General features: G+C 38.0%; 1 non-coding gene across 1 annotated transcript; it reads left to right on the forward strand.

Annotated features, from left to right (window-relative positions):
• Positions 1-207: 207 nt before the first annotated feature.
• On the forward strand, positions 208-311 carry LOC144714091 (small nucleolar RNA R71). Its single transcript, XR_013584246.1, has one exon. It is a non-coding gene; the product is annotated as a small nucleolar RNA R71 (small nucleolar RNA).
• The last annotated feature ends 7,479 nt before the right edge of the window (positions 312-7,790 follow it).

The following is a 7,790-nucleotide window of genomic DNA, read 5'->3' on the forward strand; positions in this document are numbered from 1 at the left end:
ATTAATCCTCCTTTCTTAGGGATTGCATTCCTACCATTATGCGAGAAACTCTGTTTGTATGCCCATCTCTCAACTAATCTTTCTATGAAAGGGATAGCGTCATTCACGTATGCTTCTATAGAGACTCCTCCACTAGCCACATCTATTAAATTATGTTCTGCCTCATTCATGCCTTCGTAAAAGATCTGAGCTAACTCCCACTGGGGTATTCCATGGTGCGGGCATTTCCTAGAGAGGGACATGAATCGCTCCCATGCCTCACTGAATGTGTCGATTCCTTAAGTGAAGTCCCCAATCATTCTTCTGATAGTGTTGGTTTTACCAAAGGAATAAATTTTCTGTAGAAAACTCTTTTCCATATCACCCAAAGAAGTAAATTCTTGGCCAGAAGACTTGAACCATTCTCTTGCTTTATCTTTCAAGGTGAAGGGAAACAATTTCATTTTCAAGCTTTCCTGAGTTACACCTGGGTAACTATATGTTGAGCAAATATCTGTAAATTCATCAAGATACTCATAGGGTTCCTCATTAAATCTTACATAAAACGTTGAGAATATTTGGAGTAAATGAGAATCAATTTAAATGGTACATTATCAGCTATCGGTGCCAAAATTCTGGTATGCGGTTGACTTTACAAAGGATCAGAAAATTCCCTAATTCTCATCCTTCTATTACCTTGCTCCTCTTTGTCATTCATACCTGGGTCTTGTTGGTTCTCCATACCTTCTTCTTTGTCCTCGTTCATTAGGCCTGAAGATCCTTGATAGTCTCAAATTATGGGTATTTTTACTGGTTATTTACTAGTTAATCGTGTGAGGATTTGAGCTATGCAACAATAATTTTAACCTCACAGCCTTAGGGCGAGTAAGGTGTCGATCCACAGGGAGCAAATAAAACAATAGCAATTCCTATCCAATTCAATTTAGCTTCTCAGATTTTTGTCTTAATCCCGATAATCAAAAATATTATCTCCAGTAAAATTCCACAGAATGCTCTTTAAAAAATCAATTCAGCAGAATCTTCAGTAAAGGTTCTCTTTACTTATAGACTCTAACCTGCCCTTTGGGGCAATTTCACAAACACTCAGCGGGTGCACCTGCAGTGGTTCCTGCACGCGGCCTTAGCTGCGTGCAGATGCGCTAGCAAGTGAGTCCGCGTGCTGCACGAGCGCACAGCCCCTGCTGCGCGCAACAGCTGTCTGTGCGCGGCCTTGGCTGTGCACGGCTGGGTTGCGCGTAGCCGTTGGCTGCGCGCGGCTTGGCTACACCCGGCTTGGCTGCGCGCGGCCTGGCTGCGCACTGCTATTGCTGCGCGCAGCCTTTGGCTGCGCGAGCGCACAGCCCGTGCTGCACGCAGCAGCTGACTACGCGCGGCTGGGCTACGCGTGGCCTTTGGCTGTGCGCGGCTTGGCTGCGCGCGGCCTGGCTGCGTGCTGCTATTGTTGTGCGCGCCTTTGGCTGCGCGAGCGCACAGCTCGTGCTGCACGCAGCAGCTGACTGCGCGCGGCTGGGCTACGCGTGGCCTTTGGCTGCGCGCGGCTTGGTTGCGCGCCTGTTAGCAGCGCACTGCCTCTGATTGTAGGGGCTGTGCGAGCTTGCCGACTGCGCTCAACGCCCTGGCAATAGAGGCAGCTTCTGCTGTTGAACTGTGGCAAGGTTGGGGAAATCGAACCGGATGCGAAATGCGGATAATCGATTCAAGGTGAAACTAACGGGAGATCGATTTGAACAAACAACAACTTGAAATCAAACTAGAACAAGGAACAATATCAGTTGGATTAATTGGAAGACCACTGGTGTGTCTCTTCCAACCCAACCTAGATTGTATGATAAGGAGAGAAGTACACAGTCACTGAAACTTGAGAAATCGCTCCAACATTGTGTCACGATCCTTGCGGCAAGGTGGAGGTCGTCTAGCCCAAGTTACTCCTCAGCTTGCTCCTTCTCTCTAGCTCCAATGCTCATCAGCTCCTAGAGGGTGCAGAACTCTTCTTCTCCAAGCCCTAGCCTGTTTAGGTGGAAATTCTGGACAACCTAGAATGAGCCCTTGTGAGGCTATTTATAGGTTTCTCTTAATATGGCTTCTTTGAGATTTTAGGGCTTTTTTCTTCTTCCTGATTTTCGCCAGCTCCTCTTGATCGATTTCATCTTTCTTTGGATGCTTGATCCATATCTGAACTCATTAATCAAATACATGAGATCTAATCCACTTGATTCTTTGGAAAAATAATGCATATGAATGATAACAAATATAGACTAAATGAATGCAACGGATACTTAATGCTCAAGAAACTCATTAACAATTAATGACATTTTGAGAGTCATCAATCCTCCACCACTGTCAGCTGATTTTTTGTTCAGAGATCTTCTGCCTTTCATAAAGAGCACTCGAGTCCACAGTTAAAGTAAAGATAAAAAAATAAAAATAAAGATAAAAAGGTGAGTAAATAATCAATCTACCTGCTATTGCCCTTCCCCGGCAATGGCACCAATTGATAAATTGAATTTTAGAATGTTTAATTAATCGTTGCTTATTTCAACTTATACAGTAATTCCCTAATCATATTCATATCAATCCTTAATACATAGCTTGTGAGTGGGGTATCAAACCTCTGAGAAAGGCTAGCAGCTTGATTAATTGGTTATTTAGATTGGTAGTTACATCACGGTTTGCTCAATGACTTGACACAATAAGAAACTGGAATTGCTTCTACATGCTCTTGACTAATTCGCTTCAACAACTAACTCTAAATACTGAACTTAGAAGGACGGCTAATTGCATTATTTTCTAACAACTGAAATTAGAATTCGTACTAACCTTACACCAATTGCAAATGTGACTCACAACCACTTGTTAATAATGAAAGCTATAGTTCCTCTCTTCTGTGATGCTCCAAAATAGGATCTTATTCCATTACTCCATATATGTCGCCTGGAGTTTGGCGACTTAAAACACAAATAGACCTTGTTTACCAGATTGGAAGAAATGCACTCTGAAGATTGGATTCAGCTACATGCCCTTCTGCTCTCAATTGCCGCATCGCATTGCTCACGCTCTCTCCTCCTTTTTCTTTGATTCTTGATTGGTTGGGGATAATCTCTCGCTGCCCCCCTCTTCCTTTTTCTTTCACCCTGACTCCTTGTTCTTTTCTTTTGTTCTTTCTTTTATTTTGTTCTTTTCTTTCCCGCTGCTTCCTTTCTTTTTCTCTTCACTGTTTGATTTTGTCTTCCTGGAGTTATCGGGCTGGATGTTGCCACGCCATGCTCTTATTTCAAACGGCCATAACTTTTGATCTACAACTCAGATTAACCTGAAATTTTCAGCATTGCTTCTTCTTCCCCTCCTCTTTCCATCCTCAGATCTATAAATAGAGGCCTGGATAATTGTGAAATTCATCTTGAACTTTGCATTCGTATCCCACATGGAGTAATTCCATTTTCTATGTTGGAATATAATTGGTGCTAAACAATAACTCAACAAGTCTTGAATTATTGCGTCCATGCTTCCCTGTGCACTAACTCCTTCTGAATGACTGGTCGTGCTTCATGCAAGTGCTCCATGGGAGTTCCCTGCCATTGAAAATACCAACATGTATTCAAATTAGGCACAACGTTTTGGGAATGCATATGCAATGAAATCACTTAACTCTATTGCTCCATACATTGCTTCTAGAATAATAGTCATTTTGATTATTTGTTTATTTTTTTACTCCTGATGCTTTGTAACTGCTAAATTTATCTTTAAATAGAATAATCATTTGTTGTGCTTTAAAACAGAACCATTAACTTGAACATGAATGTTGAGCATCCATTAAATTTTGCTAGTTCTGGACATATATTCAAGTTTGTTGTTAATCATGCACAAACATGGTCAACTTGGCTGTAAATAGACATAAATAACTATCATTTGTAATGCTTCATGTAGAACTATCCAATACTCCTCAACAAATTAATGATTTTATTTTTAAAAAATTTAAAAAATTAAGTATTACAATTTTTAAATTTCAATCACAAAGATTTCAAAATGATTCAAAGAGTTCAAATTCAAATAAACTTTTGAATCAATATTGTAAACCAATTTTTAGAAAGATACAGATTCAACAGTCTACTACAGTGACAAAATTTTAGGTAAACTTCTTATTTGGTACCATAGAAAATATTACAGAGAGACAAATTTAATTTATAATTTATATTGGCTGGACTATCAATTATTAGAGAGACATATTCAAAAAAATTGAAAGATAAATTCTTTTAATATATATTTTCAGTCATCACTATATAGTTGTATTTTGTATTATCAACAACACTTGAAGATAAAATGTTATCAGTTTTCAAAAATTATGACAAGCTGAATAAATGTTAGATTTTAGAGAGATATTTGACTTAAAAATCATTTAAGTTTCTTGTTCAAATCAGCAACAAATCAAAGTTAACCATTCCATTCAATTGGATTCTAGATATATATAACTAACCAATTGTGAATGAGATTGCAGATGAAATAACTATGTTACATTAAACCAGAATGTAGATGAAAGAACTGGCTTATGTTTAATCAGATTGCACACTAAAAGAACCATCTTATGTTACATTAAACACTGGGCGCTCAAGGCCATCGCAGCCTGCAAGGGGCGGCGCATCTGGCGGTACAAGCCCAGCCAACCCACAAGAGAGGCCCCCATAGAGGTCCATTATAGGCCCACGGACACAAATGAGTCCGCGCATGCAAGAGTGGTAAGATGTTTAAATTTGATAGAAGATATATGTCAAAGGTCTTATAGTGTTTTATGTTTAAAAAAATTTTGATATGGGATTTACATGCCACAGCCTATTTTCACCTTTGCATTAGGCTGTTGATAAGCAACCAAGCAATCGCAGCCTGTTGGGCCGTGATCATATCAAATTTAGAAAGAAAACTATGACCGGACTTCAAGCCAACCCAGCCCAAAGCACGTATCTTTTCTGGCTTATTTTAATAGCTTATTATGATCTCATCCGTCTGATCTTTTCAAAGAATATTGGACAGTGAGATCTATCTCGTCTTATTTGATATTTTTTTCTTTATTTTTCATGGGCTCCTGTTGGTTGTCATGACTAACGCTGACTGGGGGCCACCAGAACTGGTGAATCAAAGCGCGCAAACCTAACGGGGCAGCTGACGAGGCTTGTTGACGTGGCAAGGGAGGGTTACACCTATCTTAACGGGTCCACAACTACGATTTAATCACAAATGTTTACCCAAATCAAGGGAGGATCAAACGGTCGGGGGGCAATCTTGTCCTTCTTTGCCCCGAGTCATCCTCCTTGTCAGCCGGCCAGTAGAGGCGGTTGACGAGGGGACCACTGGCTGATCCAACAACCCTCTAGGGGCTGTTGGATCAAGCCAGCCCCTCTAAAAGGGTCGAGAGAACCTCTCTTGACCCTTTAAAGTGGTATTTTGGGGCCAAATGCATCCATCTTTCGACCGAGTCTGTTTTACACGGCGGAGGACCCTTCCCAGGCTTGTCCGCCAAGTCACAAAAAGTGACATCTCCAACAAGGCTCGACCAGCTCAAGACGGCATCGAAGGTCTGGAACAGCTTGGATTCGCCCCCGAACGGAGGAGACGAGCTAAGGAAACCACACACCGAAGCAAGTCGGCAGCGATCGGGGCCGCCACATTTTCTCATCAAATCAGGGCGATTCAGATTCTTTTATGGGTTTATTCGACTGATTTCTATGTTTTCATTTCATCTGGATGCTTAATTTCATTCGCAATCAGATATTGATGGAGGTTTTTTCGTGTTTTCTTCACTACAACCTATGTGAGGCATTTTATCAAACACTCAAAGTGCATTGAATGATTTCTACAATTTTCCTAAGTTCTTACTTCTTTAATTTATAAATAAATATAAAAATATATATCACAACCTCTGTCGGGACATTTTGTCGAACACTCGAGAGGCGTTCAACAGCATTACCCCCTTAACTGGTGTTTCTTAGATAAAAATCTATATAAATATATAAAAAGCATAAACAAATTAAATAAAATATATGTACATTTGATTTCAGCCCTTTTTTAGGCATTTCGTTAAACACCTTCAAGATGTTCGACTAAATCAACCGCTTAACTCTGAAAACTGAGTGTATATATGTATATATATTATAAAAACTTATAAAAAGATCTATAAACTATAGAGTAAGTATCATAATTATGTAAGCCATACTCTGCTACTATAAGTGATTATATATATGTATATATATTTATGTACACCTTCATTACCTCTAGTAATCCCTTTATTCCCACTTAATGTCTCTCTAAACTTATCTAACCACGTAGGCATATTATAATTAGATAATTACTTATTCTCTTCCTATCCATCTTATTAGTATATATAAATACTTATCTAGCTTAGTTACACTTACTTAAATAGTCTTTCCCTATCTATCTAACTTCTACTTCATCCTTCTTCTTCTTTACTATTATTAAACTAATTACTCATTAACTAATTTCTACTTCTTTACTTACTATATTACTATCATCCTTAATTTTAATAACTAATACCTTACTTCTTTATTATTCTTACTATCTACAAAATTTACATGCATATAATATCTGATGTTCTCTCTTCACTCTTATTAAATTAATACTCTATCTACCTACAAATTACTTATTTCTTCTTATATTCATTATCTTTAATATTATTATTATAGCTTATTAACTAACGACTGAATTATTAAAAACAACTCTGAAGACCAGTCCTTGTGGAGACGACCTTACTCTAACTATACAGTTGAGTGAGTTTTCTATTTTTATCAAATTTATTCGGTTGAAGGAAAATTAAAATTTCAATGACACTTAAAATTAACATGCAATTTGCCTTCATCAATTACAGGTGAAAGAGATATTGTATGTTCAATTAGACTCTGATAGGTAAATGCAATTTAGAGTAAATTCCTTTGGAGAATAAATGAGATCAACGATATTTCATTTATGAAATTAGTCGAAGAAAACAGGTTTATAATGGAATAAGAGCACAAAGTCATGAGAATTTGGCACAAATTATGGATCAATTCTCAATCAAAAAAAGCACAAAATAAAGCCAAACAATAACATTAATTGTTTATCATCCAAATAGATAGTAAGGTGGTGTAAGTCAGATCTAAAGTGAGAGCAGACTAATTTTTGTGGGGTATCAAACTTCTATAAGTTGTGGGATACCAAGCTCTAGAAGAAAAAAGGAGTATATTAATTCCATCATAGAATATTACTATCATTTGGACCACGTACATGTGATCTCCCATCAAGTTGATGCTTCTTGGATGACGTAATATATGGTAACTTTTAAACCCTAATTGGTCATTCCAGTTAGTACAGATGCATTGGGAAATCATCATATAACTATTTTCTAATATTTCATTACCTTGCTCTAGGACTTTAGTATATCATCTTCCTTTAGTTGTCTTCTTTTATATTTTAGGCGAACATTCATATCTTCAAAACTCAATCATTTTCTTGAATTTGTTGTCTCACCCAAGCTAAGATGATTTGAAATTCCAAGATTAGGAGCTTAATTATAGTTAAAGTAAAATTTTCCATTCACAAGATGTCTTTGGCGACCCAAGTCAAGCTATCACTTACACAACAGTGACCTGAATCAATTGGGTTGATAGTAAGATACAGTGCTACTGAGGGATTCATACGGACAAATTTTGTGAACTATGTCCCCTAAAGAGCACCTATTTTATGCCCTTTGGTTCTCTACACTAATGGCTATAGGATAAACCATATTGATCATATGAGTGAGACCAAAT

Source organism: Wolffia australiana, chromosome 16, assembly GCF_029677425.1.
Source record: "Wolffia australiana isolate 7733 chromosome 16, ASM2967742v1".
Classification (NCBI taxonomy): domain Eukaryota; kingdom Viridiplantae; phylum Streptophyta; class Magnoliopsida; order Alismatales; family Araceae; genus Wolffia; species Wolffia australiana.